Source organism: Gorilla gorilla, chromosome 3 (genome assembly GCF_029281585.2).
Source record: "Gorilla gorilla gorilla isolate KB3781 chromosome 3, NHGRI_mGorGor1-v2.1_pri, whole genome shotgun sequence".
NCBI lineage: Eukaryota > Metazoa > Chordata > Mammalia > Primates > Hominidae > Gorilla > Gorilla gorilla.
The window spans coordinates 189,878,366-189,904,384 of record NC_073227.2 but is presented as its reverse complement, the minus strand read 5'-3'; the positions used below and the strand labels follow the sequence as shown (position 1 = coordinate 189,904,384).

At 39.4% G+C, this 26,019-nt stretch overlaps 1 protein-coding gene across 3 annotated transcripts in view; it reads left to right on the top strand.

Annotated features, from left to right (window-relative positions):
• Nucleotides 1–26,019, top strand: part of CBR4 (carbonyl reductase 4) — a 118,390-nt gene that overhangs the window by 58,611 nt on the left and 33,760 nt on the right. Inside the window, exon 6 of one of the 3 annotated variants that reach the window (XR_008679437.2) lies at nt 25,795–25,935. The exons of the other annotated variants lie outside the window; for them this stretch is intronic. The gene's annotated coding sequence lies outside the window, so the exon portion shown is untranslated. The remainder of the gene's footprint in view (nt 1–25,794; nt 25,936–26,019) is intronic. 3 annotated transcript variants of the gene reach the window in all.

The window sequence follows — 26,019 nt, the reverse complement described above, 5'->3', positions numbered from 1 at the left end:
GTATTAGAGGTGGTACTTTTAAGAGGTGATTAGGTTATGAGGGTGGAGTTTGCTTGCCTTTCTGCTTTCTGCTATGGGATGATGCAAAAAGAAGGCCCTCACCAAATGGCCAAGCAGATGCTGGTACTATGTCTCAGCCTTCAGAACCATGAAGCAAATAAATCTCTTTTCTTTATAAATTACCCAGTTTGTGGTATTCTTTATAATAGCAGGAAATGGACTAAGACAGAATACTAGCTTGGAAACATTTTCCTCAGAATTTTGAAAGAATTGTTTCATTGTCTTAAGTCTGTCAGTGTTGTGCTTAAGAAGTTTTAAATAAAATGTATTTTATTTGTGTGTGTGTGTATTTGCCTCTGGAAATGCCCAGGACATTTTCTTTGCTTTCATTGTTATAACATTTTATTGTGGTAGTCTTTGATTTAGGTCTTTTTTCATCTGTTGGTGGATTCCATAAATCTCTCTTTCTCTCTTTTTGGTCCTACTTTCTGGGAGATTTCCCCAGTTTTATCTTCAAACTATATTTGAGTCTTTAATTTTAGCTACTTATTTTTTACTTTCTGAGAGTTCCTTTTCTAAATATTCCTTATCTATAGCATCCTGTGCTTGTTTCCTGGATGCAGTGTCTTCTGTTATTTCTTTGAGCTTGGACAAATTAATAATAGAAGTTTTCTTCTCTGTGTGCTCTAACTTTCCAAGCTTCTGTATTATTTAGATCCCTGTCATATTAGATGCTGTCTTAAAATGTTTGGCAATCTTTGGCTATCTTCTTAGGCTTAACAGTGAAGTGTTAACAAGCAGATTGGGCTGGACATTGTGGCTCACGCCTATAATCCAAGCACTCTGGGAGGCTGAGGCAGGAGGATCACTTGAGCCTAGGAGTTCGAGACCAACCTGGGCAACACACGAGATCCTGTCTCTATTAAAAAAAAAAAAATTAGCTTTGCAGGTGGTGCATGCTGTGGTCCCAGCTACTTGGGAGGCTGATGTAGGAGGATTGCTTGGTCCAGAGATGTTGAGAGGCTGCAGTGAGCTGTGATTGTGATTGTGCCACTGCACAGGCAACGGAATGAGACCCTGTCTCCAAAAAAAAAACCAAAAAAAAAAAAATGCAGATCAGAGTGAATGTAGGTTTTATTAAGCCTCTAAATCTACTGTTTACCTCTGGATCCAGCTGCCAATTTGTAGGAAATAGAAATACTGAGGACACAACCCTGCTTGCCCACTGTCTGGAAACAGAAATAGATGCGGTGCTTTTGGGGGGGGGGGCACGGTGGGAGTAAGACTGGCCTTTCGGATTGTGTGGGAGCTGAGTGAGGCCTGTGACTGCTGGCTTTCCCTCACTTCGCTGACAACCTACATGACTCAGCAGAGGCAGCCATTATCCTCCCAGGTACACAACTCCATTGACCTGGGAACCTCACCCACATCCTCCACAGCAGCTGCAGCAAGACCTGCCCAAGGAGAGTCTGAGCTCAGACATGCCTAGCCCTTCCCCCACCTGCTAGTCCTTCTCTACCCGCCCTAGTAACTGAAGACAAAGGGCATATACTCTTGGGAGTTCTAGGGCCCTGCCCACTGCCAGTTCCTCTCCATACTACCACAGCTGATGCCCTCTGGAAAGAGCCACCTCCTGGCAGGAGGCCAACCAGCACAAAAATAGAACATTAAACCACCAAAGCCAAGAATCCTCACAGAATCCATTTCACCCCCCTGCCACCTCTACCGGAACAGGTGCTGGTATGCATGGCTGAGAGACCCATAGACAGTTCATATCACAGGACTCTGTGCAGACAACCCCCAGTACCAGCTTGGAGCCTGGTAGACTTGCTGGGTGGCTAGACCCAGAAAAGAGATAACAATCACTGCAGCTCGGCTCTCAGGAAGCCACATCCATAGGAAAAAGGGGAGAGTGCTACATCAAGGGAACACCCTGTGAGACAAAAGAATCTGAACAACAGCCTTCAGCCCTAAACCTTCCCTCTGACAGAGCCTACCCAAACGGGAAGCAACTAGAAAACCAACTCTGGTAATATGACAAAACAGGGCTCTTTAACACCCCCCCAAAATCACACTAAGTCAGCAGCAATGGATCCAAACCAAGAAGAAATTTCTGATTTACCCCAGAAAGCATTCAGGAGGTTAGTTATTAAGCTGATCAGGGAGGCACCAGAGAAAGGTGAAGCCCAATGCAAGGAAATCCAAAAAACGATACAAGAAGTGAAGGGAGAAATGTTCAAGGAAATAGATAACCATAAAAAAAAATCAAAACTTCAGGAAATATTGGACACACTTATAGAAATGCAAAATGCTCTGGAAAGTCTCAGCAATAGAATTGAACAAGTAGAAGAAAGAAATTCAGAGTTCGAAGTCAAGGTCTACAAATCAACCCAATCCAACAAAGACAAAGAAAAAAGAATAAGAAAATATGAATAAAGCCTCCAAGAAGTCTGGGATTATGTTAGACGACCAAACCTAAGAATATTTGGTGTTCCTGAGGAGTAAGAGAAATCTAAAAATTTGGAAAACATATTTGGGGGAATAATTGAGGAAAACTTCCCCAGCCTTGCTAGAGACTTAGACATCCAAATACAAGAAGCACAAAGAACACCTTGGAAATTCATCGCAAAAATATCATCACCTAGGCACATTGTCATCAGGTTATCTAAAGTTAAGACGAAGGAAAGAATCTTAAGAGCTATGAGACAAAAGCACTAGGTAACCTTTAAAGGAAAACCTATCAGACTAACAGCAGATTTCTCAGCAGAAACCCTACAAGCTAGAAGGGATTGGGGCCCTGTCTTCAGCCTCCTCAAACAAAACAATTACCAGCCAAGAATTTTGTATCCAGTGAAACTAAGCATCATGTATGTGGGAAAGATAGTCTTTTTCAGACAAACAAATGCTGAGAGAATTTGCTACTACCAAGCCACCACTACAAGAACTGCTAAAAGGAGCTCTAAATCTTGAAACAAATCCTGGAAACACATCAAAGAAGAACCTCTTTAAAAGCATAAATCTCACAGGACCTATAAAAGAAAAATACAATTTAAAAAGCAAAAACAAAAAACCACAGTACACAGGCAACAAATAGCATGATGAATGGAATGGTACGTTGCATCTCAATACTAACATTGAATATAAATAGCCTAAATGATCCACTTAAAAGATACAGAACTGGCCAGGTGCAGTGGCTCACGCCCATAATCCCAGCATTTGGGAGGCCGAGGCGGGTGGATCACGAGGTCAAGAGATCGAGACCATTGTGGCCAACTTGGTGAAACCCCATCTGTACTAAAAATATAAAAATTAGCTGCGCGTGGTGGCGGGTGCCTGTAATCCCAGCTACTTAGGAGGCTGAGGCAGGAGAATCGCTTGTACCTGGGAGGTGGAGGTTGCCGTGAGCCAAGATTGCACCACTGCACTCCAGCCTGGTGACAGAGCGAAACTCCATCTCAAAAAAAAGAAGAAAAAAAGATATACAGAACCACAGAATGGATAAGAACTCACCAACCAACTATCTGCTGACTTCAAGAGACTCACTTAACACATAAGGACTCACACAAACTTAAAGTAAAGGTGGGGCAGGGAAAGGCAGTTCATGCAAATAGGCACCAAAAGTGAGCAGGGGTAGGTATTCTTATGTTAGACAAAATGAACTTTAAAGTAACAGCAGTTGAAAAAGACAAAGAGGGACATTATATAGTGATAAAAGGCCTTGTCCTACAGGAAAAGATCACAGTCCTAAACATATATGCACCTAACACTGGAGCTCCCAATTTTATAAAACAATTACTAACAGACCTAATAAATGAGATAGAAAGCAACACAATAACAGTGGGAGACTTCAGTACTCCACTGATATCACTAGACAGGTCATCAAGAAAGAAAGTCAACAAAGAATGGATTTAAACTATACCTTGGAACAAATGGACTTAATAGATATATACAGAACATTTCATCCAACAATCAGAGACACTTTCCATTCAGCAGTGCATGGAATTTTCTCCAAGATAGACCATATGATAGGCCACAAAACGAGCCATAATAAATTCAAGAAAATTGAAATTATATCAAGCGCTCTCTCAGACCACAGTGGAATAAAACTAAATCAACTCCAAAAGGGAAACCTACAAAACCATGCAAATACATGAAAATTAACCTGCTTTTGGGTCAAAAATGAAATCAAGATGGAAATTTAAAAATTCTTTGAACTGAATGACAGTAATAACACAACCTATCAAAACCTCTGGGATACAGCAAAGGCGGTGCTAAGAGGAAAGTTCATAGCCCTAAATGCCTAACAGAGCACAACAGACATTCTAAGGCCACACCTCAAGGAACTAGAGAAAGAAGAACAAACCAAACCCAAACCCAAACCCAGCAGAAGAAAGGAAATAACCAAGATCAGAGCAGAACTAAATAAAATTGAAACAACAAAATGCAAAAGATAAATGAAACAAAAAGCTGGTTCTTTGAAAAGATAAATTAAACTGATAGACCATTAGGAAGATTAACCAAGAAAAGGAGAGAGAAAATCCAAATAACCTCAATAAGAAACGAAATGGGAGATATTACAACTGACAACACGGAAATACAAAAGATTATTCAAGGCTACTATGAACACCTTTACCCACATAAACTAGAAAACCTAGAAGAGATGGATAAAGTCCTAGAAAAATACAACCCTCCTAGCTTAAATCAGGAAGAATTAGATACCCTGAACAGACCAATAACAAGCAGCGAGATTAAAATGGTAATTTAAAAATTAACAAAAACAAGTCCAGGACCAGACAGATTCACAGCAGAATTCTACCAGACATTCAAAGAAGAATTGGTACCAATCCTTTTGACACTATTCCACAAGATACAGAAAGAGGGAACTCTCCCTAATTCATTCTGTGAAGCCAGCATTACCCAGATGTGGAAAAAGCATTCGACAAAATCCAGCATCCCTTTATGATTAAAACTCTCAGCAAAATCAGCATACAAGGGACAATACCTCAATGTAATGAAAGCCATCTGTGACAAACCCACAGCCAACATAATACTGAGTAGGGAAAAGTTGAAAGCATTCCCTCTGAGAACTGGAACAAGACAAGGATGCCCACTCTCATCACTTCTCTTCAACATAGTATAGGAAATCCTAGCCAGAGCAATCAGACAAGAGAAAGAAATACAGGGTATCCAAATTGGTAAAGAAGAAGTCAAACTGTCACTGTTTGCTGACGATATGATTGTTTACCTCGAAAACCCTAAAGACTCCTCCAGAAAGCTCCCAGAACTGATAAAAGAATTCAGCTAAGTTTCTGGATACAAGATTAACATACACAAATCAGTAGCTCTTCTACACACCAAAAGCAACCAAGCAGAGAATCAAATCAAGAACTCAACCCCTTCTACAATAGCTGCAAAAAAATTTAAATACTCTGGAGTATACCTAACCAAGGAGGCTAAAGACCTCTACAAGGAAAACTACAAAACACTGCTGAAAGAAATCATAGATGACACAAACAAATGGAAATACATCCCATGCTCATGGACGGGTAGAATCAATATTGTGAAAATGACCATACTGGCAAAAGCAGTCTACAAATTTAATGCAATCTCCATCAAAATACCACCATCATTCTTCACAGAATTAGAAAAAACAATTCTAAAATTCTTATGAAACCAAAAAATTGCCCACATAGCCAAAGCAAGGCTAAATGAAAAGAACAAATCTGGAGGTATCGCACTACCTGATTTCAAACTATACCATAAGGCCATAGTCACCAAAACAGCATGGTACTGGTATAAAAACAGGCACATAGACCAATGGAACAGAATAGAGAACCCAGAAATAACTTAACAGCCAACTGATCTTCGACAAAGCACACAAAAACAACGTGGGGAAGGGATACCCTTTTCAACAAATGGTGCTGGGATAATTGGCTAGCCACATGTAGGAGAGTGAAACTGGATCCTCATTTCTCACCTTATACAAAAATCAACTCAAGATGGATTAAGGACTTAAATCTAAGACCTGAAACCATAAAAATTCTAGAAGATAACATTGGAAAAACCCTTCTAGACATTGGCTTAGGTAAGGATTTCATGACCAAGAACCCAAAAGCAAATGCAATAAAAACAAAGATAAATAGCTGGGACTTAAACTAAAGAGTTTTCGCATGGCAAAAAGAACAGTCAGCAGACTAAACAGACAACCCACAGAGTGGGAGAAAATCTTCACAATGTATACATCTGACAAAGGACTAATATCCAGAATCTACAGTGAACTCATTAAGATAAAAACAAACAGTCCCATCAAAAAGTGGGCTAAGGACATGAATAGACAGTTTTCAAAAGAAGATATACAAATGGCCAACAAACATATGAAAAAATGCTCAACATCACTAATGATCAGGGAAATGCAAATCAGAACCACAGTGTGATACCACCTTACTCCTGCAAGAATGGCCATAATGAAAAAATCAAAAAACGGTAGGTGTTGGCATGGCTGTGGTGATCAGGGAGCACTTCTACACTGCTGGTGGGAATGGAAACTAGTACAACTACTATGAAAAACAGTGTGGAGATTCCTTAAAGAACTAAAAGTAGAATTACCATTTGATCTGGCAATCCCACTCCTGAGTATCTACCCAGAGGAAAAGAAGTCATTATATGAAAAAGATACTTGCACACACATTTATAGCAGCATAATTCACAATTGCAAAATCGTGGAACCAACCCAAATGTCTATCAATCAATGAGTGGATGAAGAAACTGTGATATATATGTACGGTGGAATACTGCTCAGCCATAAAAAGGAATGAATTAATAGCATTCCCAGCAACCTGGATGAGACTGTTATTCTAAATGAAGTAACTCAGGAATAGAAAACCAAACATCATATGTTCTCACTGATATGTGGGAGCTAAGCTATGAGGACGCAAGGGCATAAGAATGACACAGTGGACTTAGGGGACTTGGGGAGAAGGATGGGAGGGGGGTGAGGAGTAAACGATTACAAATAGGGTGCAGTGTGTACTGCTCGGGTGATGGCTGCACCAAAATCTCACAAATCACCACTAAAGAACTTACTCATGTAACCAAACACCACCTGTACCCCAGTAACCTATGGGGAAAAAGAAAAGAAAAGAAACATTGAGGACAGAGGAACATACGGAATTGCACCATGAGTAATCAGCAAAATTCAGGGTGCAGAACACTCTACTGGCCCAAACAGTCTGCTTTCATCAATAGATAAATTGTAAGAAAAAGAAAGTGATGGGAAGGAATTTTTAGACTAAAAGAAACCATAGAAACTTATTAAATTTTAAAATGGGTAAACCAAACTGTACATTCAAAGTGATTAAGATGGTAAATTTTACATTGTATATCTTATCCCAATTTAAAAAAAAACATGACAGGGGTACGACTAAACTCTATGAGGCATGTAGAGGGACTTCTGACGTGTCTGGCAAAGTTTTATTTCTTGAGGATGATAATTTCAAGATTGTTAGCCTTATGATAAATCGCTAAGGTATATATTTGTTTTATGTGGTTTTCTGTATCTGTGTTTTAAAGTAATTTTTAAAAGCAGATTGGAAGCTCCATGTGCGTAGTTGGGATTGCGGGTAGTAGTCTTCACTGTGGGATGGTGTATGTGGACAGACTTTTTAACTGCTGGAACCCCAATGTCAGTTTCTTTAGCTCATCAGTTGTCAAATGCTTTGGTCGCAGGACCGTTTTACATGCTTAAAAAATGACTAAGGACCACAGAGAACTTTTGTTTATGTGGGTTACATTTGTCAATATTTACTAATAGAAATTAAAATTGAATTTCAAAATATTTATTCATCAAAAATAACAAGAGTAAACCCGTTACATGCTAACATAGATAATCTATTTTTAATGAAAAATTACTCTATTTTTTAAAGTAAAATATTGGAAGAGTGACATTACTTTACATTTTTGTGAATCATTTTAATGTCCAGCTTAATAAAAGACAGGTGGATCCACATCTGTTTCTGCCTTCAGTATCTTACAGTATCACACATGGTGCAGCATTTGAAAACTCCACTGTGAACTTTTGAGAGAATTAGAGTAAAACAGGCAAATGACATTGTAGTATTATTTTGCAAATAGATTTGACCTTGCTCACGCTCTGAGAGGAGGGACTCTTTGGAGTTCCTGGACCATACTTTGAGAACCATTGTTATAGCTATTTTTCTCTTGAGCTGGTCAGATTCTCCAGAGAAGACTCTCCTGCCTGGAAAGCTGACTGTCAACATTCCTGACCATCAGTCTTCTAACTAGCAGCATTCTGGAACCCAAAGAGGGAAGAAAGCTGTAAACTTTCATTTTATTCCTCAGTTGTTAGCATGGTAGTCTGTAATAAACTATTCCTGGTATCTCTCAGCCAAGGAAGCTTATATTTTAAGGTTCCGTCTCCTATGCAAGGTATAGGAGAGGATGAGAGAAGTCTAATTGCTCTTTTAAGCAGTGCCCTCCTGTTGACTTGCAGAAGTACCAAAATCAACTAATTTTATTGTCTTTTAGGAATTCTGTCATGGAAGTTTGGTTGTTTTTCACTTTTTCCTATTTCTGGCCAAAATTCAGCTTTGTGGGTCTGCTGTAAGTTAGTGCCTAACTCCCATCTGCTTTCTAGCATTTGTCTCCTCTTCTTTCTTGTTCTTTTGGATTTATGCCTTTAAAAAATAAACACAAAATTGTCTAAGGTTTTGTTGTTGTTTGGGGACATAGTAGGGCTCAAGGTACTACCTTTAACTGGAAATCCCAGCAGTGCCATTTAAATGGTTGTTTCTCTAGCATTTATTTGTATTTTGTGGTAGTATATTATTTTCATGGGATAAATGCATGTCCTTAGAGAGGCTTTGCCTTTCCCATCAGATAATCCTCATTCTCACATGGGGAAGGATTCTAGTGATATTATCCAGCATCCTTGGGAGCCTGAACAAATCAAGTGAGGCTGCCTCTGCTGAAGCAGTAACCACGAATTCAGCAGATAAGAAAAACAAAGTTCCTAAGGCCCCCTGAAGATAATCTCATTAGCAGAGAACAGACTGTCTTGGTCTGTTGTTCTCACCAAGTAACTGTAAAGAACCATGTGCAAATACCACTGTCTTTCCTGAAGGAAGATTATTTATTACTAACTTTGTAGAGATTCTTCGAGGTTCTTGAGAATACAGTGGATAAATTCAGACCTTAGTATCAATTGAGCAGGGAGGGAATTAAGATACCTGATCCTCCTAAGACAGTGATTCTTAAGCTTTGGTGTGTATTAGAGTCATCTAGAAGGCTTGTTAAAATGCAGAGTGCTGGGCTCCACTCTCAAGAGGTTCTGATTCAGTAGGTTTGGGGTAGTGTTCAGGAATTTGCATTTCTAGTAAGTTCCTGATAGACTGGGGGTCACACTTGGAGTACTGCTGTATACAGGAGCTAACCTTAAAACTTTCCAAAAGAAGGAATTTAGTGAAAGAATGGTTGTTGTCTAACACAGTTATTTCTAGTGAAGTAGGCAAACTCTTTAATTAGATAAGGTTTTAACAGAGAGAAGAGAATATGAATAAAACAAAATGTCACATGCTACAAATGAAGTCCTGAAATGTCACATGCTCTGAACAGCACAAGTTTATGATTGATATTTCTGGTTTTATTTGCTTGACAGGCTGTATTTATGAGAGTCAGTAAGAAACAATTGAAAACTAGACCACATAGGAATATAAATGAATACATATAAATTCCATTGCACTTTAGAGGCATGTTGGCATTAAACATCATCTTGTCCAATTCTTTATAAACACGAAAAGAATTATCTCTGACACTTTTTTTCCTATTAAATTCTTCCGTGTTCTTTTCTTTTGAAGAAATACAGTTTATGAAAATGTATATATTGTCTAAATTCATTATTAAACTATCGCTTATGGTTGAGGAACTTAAGATCTCAGAAAAATAAGGTTGCGAGACTAAGATTGAGAGTAAACTCATAAAACTTTTTTCTTTTCTTTTCTCTCTTTTTTTTAAATTTTCTTCTTTTCTTTTTAGAGGCAGGGTCTCACTTTGTCTCCCAGGCTGGAGTGTAGTGATGTGATCATGGCTCATTGTAACTTCAAACTCCTGGGCTCAAGCAATCCTTCTTCCATAGCCTCCTGAATAGCTGGGACTACAAGCAGCACCACCAGGCCCACGCCTGCCTAATTTATTTATTTTTTATTTTATTTAATTAATTAATTTATTTTTAGAGATGGGGGTCTCACTACATTGCCTAAGCTGGTCTCAAACTCCTGGCTTCAAGCCATCCTCCCACTTCGGCCTCCCAAAGTGCTGGGATTACAGGTGTGAACCACTACACTCAGGTAAAAACTCAAAGCTTTATGAGTGAACTCATAAAAATAGAAGTATTTTAGTGTTTGCTAAAATAATTAAGATACTTTTTCAAAAGGGAAAGTCAACATTTTATAAATTTAAAAAGTACTAAAAAGCATTTATTAGCCTTTGATTGCTTGAAATCTTGTAGAGTCTCCCTGTTCAATACTTTGTCAGATTCTTGTAAAATGGTATTGCATTATCAGAGGCTTTTTGTTTTTTGTTTTTGTTTTGTTTTGTTTTGAGACAGAGTTTCCCTCTTTCACCCAGGCTGGAGTGCAGTAGCTCCGTCTCGGCTCACTGCAGCCCCCACCTCTCAGGTTCAAGCGATCCTCCTACTTCAGCTTCCTGAGTAGCTGGGACTACAGGTGCGTGCCACTATGCCCGACTAATTTTTGTATTTTTAGTAGAGATGGGGTTTCACCATGTTGGCCAAGCTAGTCTTGAACTCCTGACCTCAGGTGATCCACCCATCTCAGCCTCGCAAAGTGTTGGAATTACAGGCATGAGCCACCATGCCCAGCCTGTAGTGGTTGTTTAGTTCCCCATTCACGTGTTCAACTTCTCTCTGATACTTGGGCTGGAAGTTGTTCACTCCCGGCATATTTTGATGGTTATGATGTAAAAGGTTATGGAGGACCTTTTAGAGCTCTGCCCAACTTACCAATGGCTGAGTTAGCTTTCTCAAGCATGACTATAATGTATGTTGAGTATGGTCATTTGGCTTTGCTCCTGGGTGCTTTCAGTGGAAAGGACTCTGTATGAGTTCCTTGGTTATTGATAGCCTTTGTGCGGTGGCTTTCTCAAATGCCAGTTGTAGTAGTGATGTACTGGGTGTATGAGCTGGCTCACTACCTTCTACAGGGCTGGGGTTGCAGAGGTCTCAGGAAGCTTGTCTCATTCTCCAGTGCTGTACCCTTTTGTCAGCGGCTTTGTATTGGGTTGTGTAGTTTGACCTTCAGGCCTATAGGTGGCACTATTGTCAGATATCTCTGATATATTGATTTCCTTTCTTTTGGATAAATGTCCACTGGTAGGATTGCTTAATCGTATGGTAGTTCTCTTTGTAGTTTTTTGAGGAATCTCCATACTGTACTCCATAGAGGTTGTGCTAGTCTACATTCCCACCAACAGTGTATGAGTTCCTGTTTCTCTACCTTCTTGGCAGAACTTATTATTATTTTTTCTTTTTGTTAATAGCCATTCTAACTAGGATGAGATGATATTTCATTATGGTTTTGTTTTTCATTTCCTTGATTAGTGATGTTGAGAATTTTTTCATATATTAGTTGGCCATTTCTATGTCTTCTTTTGTGAAATATCCGTTCAGATCCCTTGCCTATTTTTTAATAAAAAATATTTTTGCTGTTGAAATGTTTGAATTCTTTGCATATTCTGGATATTAATCCCCTGTCAGGTGAAGAGTTTGCAGATATTTTCTTCCATTGTGTAGGTTGTCTGTTCACTGCGTTGATTATTTCCTTTGCCGTGCGCAAGCTTTTGGTTTGATTTAATAATATTTATTTTTATTTTAGTTTCCTGTGCTTTTGAGGTCTTACTCATAAAATCTTTTTCTAGACCAATGTCCTGAAGCATCTTCTCAATGTTTTCTTCTAGTTGTTTTGTAATTTTGAGTCCTACATTTAGGTCTTTGATCCATTATTTTTTCTTTTTCAATTAGGATTTGAATGTGGAATTTTAAAATTTCTTTTTTCTTTGTTTTCTTTTTCTTTTTTTTAAAATTGTACTTTAAGTTCTGGGATTACATGTGCAGAATGTGCAAGTTTATTACATAGGCATACATGTGCCATGGTGGTTTGCTGCACCTATCAACCCATCATCTAGGTTTTAAGCCCCTCATGCATTAGGTATTTGTTCTAATGCTCTCCCTCCCCTTGCTCCCCACCCCCAACAGGCCCTGGAGTGTGATGTTCCCCTCCCTGTGTCCATGAGTTCTTATTGTTCAACTCCCATTTGTGAGTGAGAACATGTGGTGTTTGGTTTTCTGTTCCTGTGTTAGTTTGCTGAGAATGATGTCTTCCAGCTTCATCCATGTCCCTGCAAAGTACATGAACTCATTCTTTTTTATGGCTGCATAGTATTCTGTGGTATATATGTGCCACATTTTCTTTATCGAGTCTATCATTTATGGGCATTTGGGTTGGTTCCCAAGTCTTTGCTATTGTAAATACGGCTGCAGTAAACATACATGTGCATGTGTCTTTATAGTAGAATGATTTATAATCCTTTGAAGGATATGAACAGACACTTCTCAAAAGAAGACATTTATGTGGCCAACTAACATATATAAAAAAGCTCATCATCACTGATCATTAGAGAAATGCAAATCAAAACCCCAATGAGATACCATCGTATGCCATTTAGAATGGCATTATTAAAAAGTCAGGGAACAACAGATGCTGGGGCGACTGTGGAGAAATAGGAAGGCTTTTACGCTGTTGGTGGGAGTGTAAATTAGTTCAATCATTGTGCAAGACAGTGTGGCGATTCCTTAAGGATCTAGAACCAGAAATTCCATTTGACCCAGCAATCCCATTACTGGGTATGTATCTTTTTTTATTTTTCAGTTAGGATTTTGATGTTGAATTTGATCCATTTTAGTTGATGTTTGTGTAGAGGGATGTTGAATTTTACCAAATGCTTTTTCCGTATCTGTTGAGAGGATCATACGGTTTTTGTCCTTTATTTTGTCGATGTGATGTATCATGTTTACTGATTTGCATATATTGAACCATCTTCGTATCCTTGGGATATATCCTACTTGATCATGGTGTATGATCTTTTTAAAAAAATTTTTTTATTGTACTTTAAATTCTGAGATACATCAGAACGTGCAGGTTTGTTACATAGGTATACATGTGCTGTGGTGGTTTGCTGCACCCATCAATTGGTCATTTACATTAGGTGTTTCTCCTAATGCTATCCCTTCCCCAGGCCCCCACCCCCGACAGGCTGTGGTGTATGATGTTCCCCTCCCTGTGTCTATGTGTTTTCAACTCCCACTTATGAGTGAGAACATGTGGTGTTTGGTTTTCTGTTATTGTGTTAGTTTGCTGAGAATGATGGTTTCCAGCTATCATTGATGGTCATTTGGGTTGGTTCCTAGTCTTTGCTATTGTGAACAGTGCTGCAGTATACATACGTGTGCATTGTCTTTATAGTAGAATGATTTATAATCCTTTGGGTATATGCCCAGTAATGGGATTGCTGGGCCAAATGGTATTTCTTGTTCTAGATCCTTGAGGAATCGCCACACTGTCTTCCGCAATGGTTGAACTCCCACCAACAGTGCAAAAGTGTTCCTATTTCTCCACATCCTCTCCAGCATCTGTTGTTTCCTGATTTTTAATGATTGCCATTTTAACTGGCATGAGATATCTCATTGTGGTTTTGATTTGCATTTCTCTAATGACCAGTGATGATGAGCTTTTTCACATATGTTTGTTGGCTGCATAAATGTCTTCTTTTGAGAAGTGTCTGTTCATATCCTTCACCCACTTTTTGATGTTTTTTTTTTTCTTGTAAATTTGTTTAAGTTCTTTGTAGATTCTGGACATTAGCCCTTTGTCAGATGGGTAGATTGCAAAGATTTTCTCCTATTCTGTAGGTTGCCTGTTCACTCTGATGATAGTTTATTTTGCTGTGCAGAAGCTATTTAGTTTAATTAGATACCATTTGTCAATTTTGGCTTTTGTTGCCATTGCTTTTGGTATTTTAGTCATGAAGTCTTTGCCCATGCCTATGTCCTGAATGGTATTGCCTAGGTTTCCTTCTAGGGTTTTTATGGTTTTAGGTCTTACGTTTCAGTCTTTAATTCATCTTGAGTTAATTTTTGTATAAGGTGTAAGGAAGGGGTCCAGTTTCAGTTTTCTGCATATGGCTAGCCAGTTTTCCCAGCAGCATGTATTAAATAAGGAATTCTTTCCCCATTGTTTGTTTTAGTCAGGTTTGTCAAAGATCAGATGGTTGTAGATATGTGGTGTTATTTCTGAGGCCTCTGTTCTGTTCCATTGGTCTATATATCTGTTTTGGTACCAGTACCAGACTGTTTTTATTACTGTAGCATTATAGTATAGTTTGAAGTCAGGTAGCATGATGCCTCCAGCTTTATTCTTTTTGCTTAGGATTGTCTTGTCTATGTGGGCTCTTTATTGGTTCCATATGAAATTTAAAGTAGTTTTTTCTAATTCTGTGAAGAAAGTCAGTGGTAGCTTGATGGGGATAGCATTGAATCTATAAATTAGTTTGGGCAGTATGGCCATTTTCATGATATTGATTCTTCCTATCCATGAGCATGGAATGTTTTTCCATCTGTTTGTGTCCTCTCTTATTTCGTTGAGCAGTGATTTGTAGTTCTCCTTGAAGAGGTCCTTCACATCTCTTGTAAGTTGGGCTCCTAGGTATTTTATTCTCTTTGTAGCAATTGCAAATGGGAGTTCACTCACGTCTTGGCTCTCTGTTATTGGTGTATAGGAATGCTTGTGATTTTTGCTCACTGATTTTGTATCCTGAGACTTTGCTGACGTTGCTTATCAGCTTAAGAAGAGTTCGGACTGAGATAATGGGGTTTGCTATATATACAATCATGTCATCTGCAAACAGAGACAATTTGACTTCCTCTCTTCCTATTTGAATACCCTTTATTTCTTTCTCTTGCCTGATTGCCCTGTCCAGAACTTCCAGTACTATGTTGAATTGGAGTGGTGAGAGTGGGCATTCTTGTCTTGTGCCGGTTTTCAAAGGGAATGCTTCCAGCTTTTTCCCGTTCAGTATGATATTGGCTGTGGGTTTGTCATAAATAGCTCTTATTATTTTGAGATACATTCCATCACTACCTAGTTTATTGAGAGTTTTTTGCATGAAGGGGTGTTGAATTTTGTCAAAGGCCTTTTCTGCATCTATTGAGATAATCATGTGGTTTTTGTCATTGATTCTGTTTATGTGATGGATTACGTTTATTGATTTGCATATGTTGAAGCAGCCTTGCATCCCATGGATGAAGTCGACTTGATCGTGGTAGATAAGCTTTTTGATGTGCTGCTGGATTCTGTCTGCCAGTATTTTATTGAGGATTTTTGCATCGATGTTCATCAGGGATATTGGCCTGAAATTTTCTTTTTTTTGTTTTGTCTCTGCCAGGTTTTGGTATCAGGATGATGCTGGCCTCATAAAATGAGTTAGGGAGGATTCCCTTTTATTCTATTGTTTGGAATAGTTTCAGAAGGAATGGTACCAGTTCTTCTTTGTACCTCTGGTAGAATTTGGCTGTGAATCCGTCTAGTCCTGGACTTTTTTTGGTTGTTAGGCTATTAATTACTGCCTCAAATTTAGAACTTGTTATTGGTCTATTCTTCCTGATTTAGTCTTGGGAGGGTTTATGTGTCCAGGAATTTATCCATTTCTTCTAAATTTTCTAGTTTATTTGCATAGAGGTTTTTATAGGATTCCCTGATGGTAGTTTGTATTTCTGTGGGATTGGTGGTGATATCCCCTGTGTCATTTTTTATTGCGTTTATTTGATTCTTCTCTTTTTTCTTCTTTAGTAGCCTGGCTAGTGGTCTATTTTGTTGATCTTGTCAAAAAACCAGCTCCTGGATTCATTGATGTTTTGAAGGATTTTTCGTGTCTCTATCTCCTTCAGTTCTGCTCTGATCTTAGTTATTTCTTGTCTTCTGCTAGCTTTTGAATTTATTTGTGCTTGCTTCTGTAGTTCTTTTCATAGGGATGTTAGAGTGTTGATTTTAGATCTTTCCTGCTTTCTCTTGTGGGCATTTAGTGCTATAAATTTCCCTCTAAATACTGCTTTAGCTGTGTCGCAGAGATTCTGGTACATTGTGTCTTTGTTCTCGTTAGTTTCAAAGAACTTACTTATTTCTGCCTTAATTTTGTTATTTACCCGGTAGTCATTCAGGAGCAAGGTTGTTCAGTTTCTATGTAATTACGTGGTTTTGAGTGAGTTTCTTAATCCTAAATTCTAATTAGGTTGCACTGTGGTCTGACAGACTGTTTGTTATGATTTCCATTCTTTTCCATTTGCCTAGGAGTGTTTTACTTCCAATTATGTGATAAATTTTAGAATAACTGTGATATGGTGCTGGGAAGAATGTATATTCTGTTGATTTGGGGTGGAGAGTTCTGTAGATGTCTGTTAGGTTTACTTGGTGCAGAGCTGAGCTCAAGTCCTGAATATCCTTGTTAATTTTCTGTCTTGTTGATCTGTCTGGTATTGACAGTGGGGTGTTAAAGTCTCCCACTATTATTGTGTGGGAGTCTAAGTCTCTTTGTAGGTCTCTAAGAACTTGCTTTATGAATCTGGATGTTCCTGTATTGGGTGCATACATATTTAGGATAGTTAGCTCTTCTTGTTGCATTGATCCCTTTACCATTACGTAATGCCCTTCTTTGTCTCTTTTGATCTTTGTTGGTTTAAAGTCTGTTTTATCAGAGACTAGGATTGCAACCGCTTTTTTTTTTTTTTGCTTTTTTTATTTGCTTGGTAAATATTCTTCCATCCCTTTATTTTGAGCCTATGTGTGTCTTTGCACGTGAGATGGGTCTCCTGAATATAGGACACCGATGGGTCTTGATTCTTTATCCAGTTTGCCAGTCTGTGTCTTTTAATTGGGGCATTTAGTCCATTTACATTTAAGGTTAATATTATTATGTGTGAATTTGATCCTGTCATTATGATGCTAGCTGGTTATTTTGCCCGTTAGTTGATGCAGTTTCTTCATAGTGTTGATGGTCTTTACAGTTTGGTATGTTTTTGCAGTTGCTGGGACCAATTGTTCCTTTCCATGTTTAGTGCTTCCTTCAGGAGCTCTTGTAAGTCAGGCCTGGTGGTGACAAAATCTCTTAGCATTTGCTTGTGTGTAAAGGATTTTATTTCTCCTTCGCTTATGAAGCTTAGTTTGGTTGGATATGAAATTCTGGGTTGAAAAGTCTTCTCTTTAAGAATGTTGAATATTGGTCCCCACTCTTTTCTGGCTTGTAGGGTTTCTGCAGAGAGATCTGCTGTTAGTCTGATGGGCTTCCTCTTGTGGGTAACCTGACCTTTTGTGATCCTCCAAAGGAGGATCTTTCTCTCTGGCCGCCCATCACATTTTTTCCTTCATTTCTTCAACCTTGGTGAATCTGATGATTATGAATCTTGGGGTTGCTCTTCTCGAGGAGTATCTTTGTTTTCTCTGTATTTCCTGAATTTGAATGTTGGCCTATCTTGCTAGGTTGGGGAAGTTCTCCTTGATAATATCCTGAAGAGTGTTTTCCAACTTGGTTCCATTCTCCCCGTCACTTTCAGGTACACCAGTCAAACGTAGGTTTGGACTTTTCACATAGTTCCCTAATTCTTGGAGGCTTTGTTCGTTCCTTTTCATTCTTTTTTCTCTAATCTTGTCTTCATGCTTTATTTCGTTAAGTTGATCTTCAATCTCTGATATCCTGTCTTCCACTTGATCGATTCAGTTGTTGATACTTGTGTATACTTCACGAAGTTCTCATGCTGTGTTTTTCAGCTCCATCAGGTCATTTATGTTCTTCTCTAAACTGGTTATTCTAGTTAGCAACGCATCTAACCTTTTTTCAAGCTTCTTAGCTTCCTTGCATTGGGTTAGAACGTGCTCCTTCAGCTTGGAGGAGTTTGTTATTATCCACCTTCTGAAGCCTACTTCTGTCAATTCGTCAAACTCATTCTCTGTCCAGTTTTGTTCCCTTGCTGGTGAGGAGTTGTGATCCTTTGGAGGAGAAGAGGCATTCTCATTTTTGCAATTTTCAGCCCTTTTGCATTGGTTTCTCCCCATCTTCGTGGATTTATCTACCTTTGGTATTTGATGTTGGTGACTTTCAAATGGGGTTTTGGTGTGGACATCCTTTTTGTTGATGTTGAATCTATTCCTTTCTGTTTGTTAGTTTTCCTTCTAACAGTCAGGGCCCTCTACTGCAGGTCTGCTGGAGGTCCACTCCAGACCCTGTTTACCTGGGTATCACCAGCGGAGGCTGCAGAACAGCAAAGATTGCTGCCTGTTCTTTCCTCTGGAAGCTTCGTCCCAGAGGGGCACCCACCAGATGCCAGCTGGAGCTGTCCTGTATGAGGTGTCTGTCGACCCCTGCTGGGAGGTGTCTCCCAGTTAGGAGGTGTCTCCCAGTCAGGAGGCATGGGGGTCAGGGACCCACTTGAGGAGGCAGTCTGTCCCTTAGCAGAGCTTGAGCGCTGTGCTGCAAGATCTGCTGCTCTCTTCAGAGCTGGCAGGCAGGAATGTTTAAGTCTGCTGAAGCTGCACCCACCGCCACCCCTTCCCCCAGGTGCTGTGTCTCAGGGAGATGGGAGTTTTACCTGTGAGCCTCTGACTGGGACTGCTGCCTTTCTTTCAGAGATTCCCTGCCCAGAGAGGAGGAATCTAGAGAGGCAGTCTGGCTACAGTGGCTTTGCCAAGCTGTGGTGGGCTCTGCCCATTTCAAATTTCCTGGCGGCTTTTTTTTATACCGTGAGGGGATAACTGCCTACTCGAGCCTCAGTAATGGCAGACACCCCTCCCCGACCAAGCTGGGGTGTCCCAGGTCGACTTCAGAATGCTTGGTGGCAGCGAGAATTTCAAGCCAGTGGATCTTAGCTTGCTGGGCTCCATAGGGGTCAGATCCACTGAGCTAGACCACTTGGCTCCCTAGCTTGAGCCCCCTTTCCAGGGAGTGAATGGTTCTGTCTCGCTGGTGTTCCAGGAGCCACTGGGGTACAAAAAGAAACTCCTGCAGCTAGCTCAGTGTCTGGCCAAATGGCTGCCCAGTTTTGTGCTTAAAACCCAGGGCCTTGGTGGCACAGGCATCTGGTCTATGGTTGCAAAAACCGTGGGAAAAGTGTAGTATCTGGGCTGGAATGCACCGTCCCTCATGGCACAGTCCCTCATGGCTTCCCTTGGCTAGGGGAAGGAGTTCCTCCACCCCTTGCACTTCCCATGTGAGGTGACACCCCACCCTGCTTCTGCTCGCCCTCCGTGGGCTGCACCCACTATCTAACCAGTCCCAATGAGATGAGCTGGGTACCTCACTTGGAAATGAAGGAATCACCTGCCTTCTGCATTGATCTTGCTGGGGGTTGCAGACCGGAGCTGTTCCCATTTGGCCATCTTCGGTGTATGATCTTTCTGATGTGATGTTAGATTGAATTTACTAATATTATATTGAGGATTTTTGCATGTATGTTCATTAGGGATATTGGTCTGTAGTTTGTTTTTTTGTTATGTCCTTATCTGGTTTTGGTGTCAAAATTAGGTTGGCCCTGTAAAATAAGTTTGGAAGAATTCCCTTCTCTTCAATTTTTGGAATCGTTTGAGAAGAATTGGCAGTTTTTTTTTCTTTCTTTTTTAATGTTCGGTAGAATTTAGCTGAGAAGCCATCCAGTCCTGGTTTTTTCCTTGTTGGGAGGCTTTTTATTACTGATTTGTTATCATTACTTTTTATTGATCTGTTCAGGCTGTTTCTTTTTGGTTCAGTCTTGGTAGCTTGTGTGTCCAGGAATTTATCCATTTCCTCTAGGTTTTTAAATTTATTGGCATATGGTTGCTCATGATAGATTCTAATGATCCTGTGTGTTTCTGTAGTATCAGTTGTGACAGCTCCTTTTTTGTTTTTGATTTTGTTTATTTGGGTCTTCTCTCTGTATTCTTAGTCTAGTGGCTAGTTGATTTTGTTTATCTTTTCAAAAAACCAACTTTTTTTTTGATCTTTTGTATTTTTAAATCTCAATTTTGTTTAATTCTACTCTAATCTTTATTATTTCTTTCCTTCTGCTAATTTTGGGTTTGGCTTGCTTTTTTTTTTTTTTTTTTTGCTTTTCTAGTTTCTTTTAAAACTTGTTTTGGAGACTAGATCTTGCCAGTGGCTTTTCACAGGCCAAATCGGAGTGTGCTGTAGTCTCAAATTCCTGGCCTCAAAGCAACCTGGCCCGAGCCTTCTGAGTGGCTGGGGCTATAGGTGTGCACCACTATGCCCAGTTTTTTCCTAGATTCTTAAGATGAATCATTCGGTTATTAGAACTCTTTTTACTTTTTTGATATAGATGTTTATTGCTGTAAACTTCTCTTAATCATGCTTTTGCTGTATCACACAGGGTTTGGTATGTTGTGTTTCTGTTTTCATTTGTTTCAAGGAATTTTAAAATTTACTTCTTAATTTCTTCCTTCATCCATTGGTCAGTCCAGGAGAATGTTGTTTAATTTCCATGTATTTGTACAGTTTTGAATATTCTTCTTGTTATTGATTTCCAGTTTTATTCCATTGTGGTCAGATAGGACACTTGATATGATTTCAGTGTTTAAAAATTTTTTGAGCTTGTTTTGTGTCCTAATATATGGTCAATCCTGTAGAATGTTCCATGTGCTGATAAAAAGAATGTGTATTCTATTGCTGTTGGGTGAAATGTTCTGTAGGTGTCTGTTAGGTCCATTTAGTCTGTAGTACAGTTTAAATCCAATGTTTCTTTGTTGATTTTCTGTCTAGATGATCTGTCCAGTGCTGAAAGTGGGGCGTTAAAGTTCCCAACTGTTATTTTATTGAGGTCTATCTCTCCTTTTAGATCTAATAATATTTGCTTTATATATCTGGGTGCTTCAGTGTTGGGTGCATATATATTTACCATTGTTATGTCTTCTTGCTGAATTGATACCTTTATTATTATATAATGTCCTTCTTTGTCTCTATCACTTTTTACTTAAATAGCCTGTATTATCTGAAATAAGAATAGCTACTTCTGCTCACTTTTTGTTTCTGTTTGCATTGATTATTTTTTTCCATCCCTTCACTTTCAGTCTTTGTGTGTCTTTTACAGGTGAGGTGAGTTTTTATTTGGCAGCATATAGTTGCATGGTTTTTTTATTCATTCATTCATTCAATGTCTTTTAATTGGGGAATTTAGTTTGTTTACATTCAAGGTTATTTATTGGTAGGTGAGGACTTACTCTTGTCGTTTTATTGATGGTTTTCCGGTTGTATATTCCTTTCTCTTTAATCCTCCTTATTGTTTATTTTTGTGGCTTAGTGGTTTTCTGTAGTGATAAGGTTTGATTCCTTTCTCTTTCTCTTTTGTATATCAGCTCTACAAGTGAATTTTATAATTTCATTTGTTTTCATCATGGTGGTGGTTATTGTCTTTTCACTTCCAGATCTAAAACTCTCTTGAGTGTTTCTTGTAAGGCTAGTCTTCCCTTAGTTTTTGTATATCTGAAAAAGACTTTATTTTCTTTCATTTCTGAGGAATAGCTTTGCTTATATTTAATAAAGAATATTAAAGCAATATTCTTTACTGGCAGTATTTTTCTTTTAGTACATTGAATATATTATTTCTTTTTATCCCGGCCTGTAAGGTTTCTGCTATCTGCTGTTGGCCTAATGGGTATTCCCTTATATGTGACTTGACGTTTTTCTCTTGCTGTTGTTAGAATTCTTTCTTTGTATTTGACTTTTGACAATTTGACTATAATGTGCCTCAGAGAGGAACTGTTTAGGTTGAATCTCTTTGGGGACTTTAAGCTTCTTAGAGCTAGATGTTCATCTCTTTTCCAAAACTTGGGAAGTTTTTTGCTATGATATCATTAAATCTGTTTTCTATAACTTTTTCCTTCTCTTCTCCATCTGGAGTTCCAAAATGCAAATATTTGTTCACTTAACAGTGTCCCATACATTCTGTAGGCTTTCTTTATTCTTTTTTTTTGTCTGCATGAGTTATTTCAAAAGGCCTACCTCCAAGTTCAGAAATTCTTTCCCCTGCTTTGTCTAATATGTTGTTGAAGCTCTTGATTGCATTTTTTATTTTATTCATGAATTCTTCAACTCTAAGATTTCTGTTGGGTTCTTTTTTTTATGTTCTTTGTTGAATTTCTCATTCAAATCATGAATTACTTTCCTGATTTCAGTGAACAGTTTAGCTATATTCTCTTTACCTCACTGAGCTTCCTTAAGATTATTATTTTCAATTCTTTTTATGGCATTTCACATATTTCCTTATGATTAAGGTGTGTTACTGGAGCATTATTGTGTTCTTTTGGAGGTATCATGTTTTCTTGTTTTTTCATGTTTGATATGTTCCTTGATGTTGATTTCTATGCATCTGGTAGAACAGTCACCTCTTCCAATTTGATGAAAGGTTTTGTAGGGAAAGACTTATTTGTATTGGGGGATCTTATAGTGTCAGTTAGGTGGGGTGTGTTGGCTTTGGTTCTAGGTGGATGCAGTACTGTAGTGTCTGTGCAGATTCTTCAGCTGTAATCCAGTCTGCTGATGTTTGTAAGTGCCCAGTGGCCTAGGCTGTGAGGATTTGTAGCAGTGGTGGTGCAGCTTTGCTGGGGTGGGCTCACTGGACTGTTTCTCAAATTGGGGGCATGTGTGTGAATGGTGTCAACCAACTTGGGGTCTTGCTTGCTGGGATTGGGGCCACAGGGATGTTTCTCAGGCCCTGGGTACAGGCATGCTCATTTGGCCTGGGGGTGTGTCTGCCAGAGGTGGGCCAAGTGGGCTGTTTCTTGGGCTTAGGACAGTGGTGTGCCTCTCAGCCAGCCAGGGGGTGTGTCCATGGGGGTTGACCCCATGGGGCTCTTTCTTAGGCCCTGGGCATGGTCATGTGACAGCTCACCTGGCCCAGGGGTGTGTCTACTGGAAGTTAATCTCCCAAGCTGTTTCTCAGGCCCTGGGCATGGGCACAGGGCTGCTGGGAAGGTCTAGGGACATGTATGCTGGGATTGGGCCCACTGGACTGTTTCTCATACCCTAGCCTGGGCACAGGTCCACTGGGTAGGCCTGGAGGCATGTCCATGGAGGTAGGGGGCATTGGGCTGGTTCTCAGGCTTAGGAGATACGCTGGTACTGGTTCTGGCCTGAGGGCATGTCAGGTGCTTAGCAGCTCAGGGGCCCAGTTTGGCCAGCTCAAGGGTAGGTATGTATGCTTTGGGAGAATTTGCTAGACTGTTTCTCTGCCTGGAAGTTCAGGCAATGATGGTTGGTTTTCCTGCTGTGCAGAACCAGAGTCACAGCCAATCCTGGGCCCAGGTTCTGAGCCTCCAGGGTTGTGGCATTGCAGCCACCCATGTGTGCTTGGTGGAATGACAGAGCCGCTGGGCTGGAGAGGTGCATTTGCTCCTGGGCCCCACAGCAGACACCTGAGGGGTGGAGAGTACATATCTCATGTTCCTAATCCAGAGGAATGCAGCTGTGCAAATTGACAGTGGCTCTCTAAAGTCGGTTCAGGGCTTGTGAGGACTGTGGAATTCTCCTGTAGTAAGGATTGTAGGTGTTTGCAGTGGTAATGGGGGCTGATGGGGCTCTGCTTACGTTTTCCCAGCAAAGGAAAGTTTCTCCTCTTGACTCCAGGCCAGTCAGAGTTGGGGGGTGCAGGGGCATGGGCAGCAGAGACAAGGTGTCTCCATGCTGCCTTCTGGACTTTCAGTGACTGTAGCTACCCCCACTGCACTCCAGTGCTCTTCCTTTGACACTTCAGTTGAATGTTAACTGTTCATTTGTTGATCCTTTCTTGGGGGGATGAATGCCAGGAACCTCTAGTCAGCCATCTTGCTGACATCACTCTTATGTAACTTCCCTTCCTCGTCAAATGCTGTTTTTCATATTTATCCCTGCCAATAGAAGTAAATCCATTTCTTTACCTTTAACTCTGAATAGTAAGTAATATTTCATTGTATGAATTAATTAGTTTTGTTCCTTCGTCTACTAATGACAAATTAGGCTTTCCTCAAATTTTTTATCCTTTTCTACGTATTTAAGCTTCTGTAGGGTCTGGTTCTTCATTTTTTTGGTGCCATATGCCTTTTTGACCCTCTAGTAAATCTTCTGGATCCCTTCTCAAAATAATGTTCATGGAGGCATAAAATACATAAAACAAATTATTTTTAAGTAATTATCAAAGTATTAACAAATTTATAATACAAATGCCTATAAATTACAACATCTATTGGTAACTCTAACAACTGCCATAATTTTGAAGTAATGCTGAATTTAGATGGATTTTAAGATATTTCAATATTTGTAATATAATTTTTACTAGGACAGTCCCGGGTATTTTATACTGTTGTGTTTTGTTGCCTACATTCATAATTGAAGGAAATTCTAAATTTCAGCTAGGGGGTAATGTTTTTTCCATCCAAGTTCACAAATTTTAACCATCTGTGGAATTTTGTTAGGTGTGTACACATTTTGTAATTGAAATTTTACTTTAGTTTCCAACTACACTAAAATAATAGCTGAAATTTATTGAGCTCTTACTATGTGCCAGGTACCATGTCAAAATTATCATCCCATATAATCTTCACAGCAGCACAAAGAGAGGGGTGCTACTTTAATCTCCATTTTCCAAATAAGGAAACTGAGGCTTGGGGAGGTAAAGTAACTTGCTTATGGGTCACACATGATCAAAAGAGCTAGGATTCAAATCCTGGTTGGCCAACTCCAACACTCAAGTTCCTCACCACCATAATACAGAAGTTGTATTTCTATAATTTAAAGGGGTCAAACTAAATTTACATGATGATAAAGGAGGTTCTAGCTACTGAGCAAGCCAAGGGGATTGTCATGTTATGCATGTTCATAAAAGGGAAAATCAAGGACAAATTCAGCATTAAAATATATAATGAATCTTGTAAACTACATAGCAAGTCATGGGGTATAGAAGACAATGTGAAATACACAATTCTAGTCTAATTCAAATGTATCCTCAAAGCTCCATTATATTGCTTATGTAAAAGATGAAATATTTTTACCTTATGGAGGCTGTGAATTAGATAAATGACCAGCTTTCTCTTTCCCGTAGTAGGAAAGCCTAGGCCCAAATATGTTGTCCGTCTGTTGTAACTATGTAGATATTAATGCTATATGTGTATATGAATATGGGTGTGTGTGTGTAATATCTCATTCCTTGTTCCATTTATACTTATTTTCTTCCTTTTCCCCTCACTTTTAATTTATATCATCTTGCTGTATTTTATGTATCCTTGTACGTCATGGCACTGGTATGTATTTACATGCATACCTACAGTACATTGCTGTGGCAGGCAGAATTGTAAGATGGCCCCTAATATCCCCATCCTCTGGTGTATACACACCTCTCAGTTATTCCAGTCAAATGGCGATTTAGCTGCTGCTTTGAAGGGATTTGCAGATGTAATTAAGGTTCCCAAAGTCAGGTGACTTTAAGAAAGGGAGATTATCTGGATGGGCCTGACGTAATTTAAAAGGGACTGGGCCTTTGACAAAGAGAAAGTGTGAGAGGGATCTGAGGTGAAGGAGATTCTCACCACTAACCCTGAAGATGGAGTGGGCTACATGGCAAGGAATACAGGCGGCCTTCAGGAGCTGAGAAGAGCTCCTGGCTGAGGGACTAAATGAGACGTCTCTTCTACAATTGCACAGAGCTATCACAACCGCTTGAATTTTGAAGAGGATCTTGAGCTCCAGATGAGAATACAGTCCAGCTGATACAATGATTTTAGCTTTGTAAGATCCTGAACAGAGAACCCAGCTACATCCTGCCCGAACTTGATTTACAGAACTGTGAGTAATAAATGAGTGATGCTGAAGCCTCAAACATCACTCAAAGTTTATGCTAATTGTTATGGCAGCAATAGAAAACTAAAA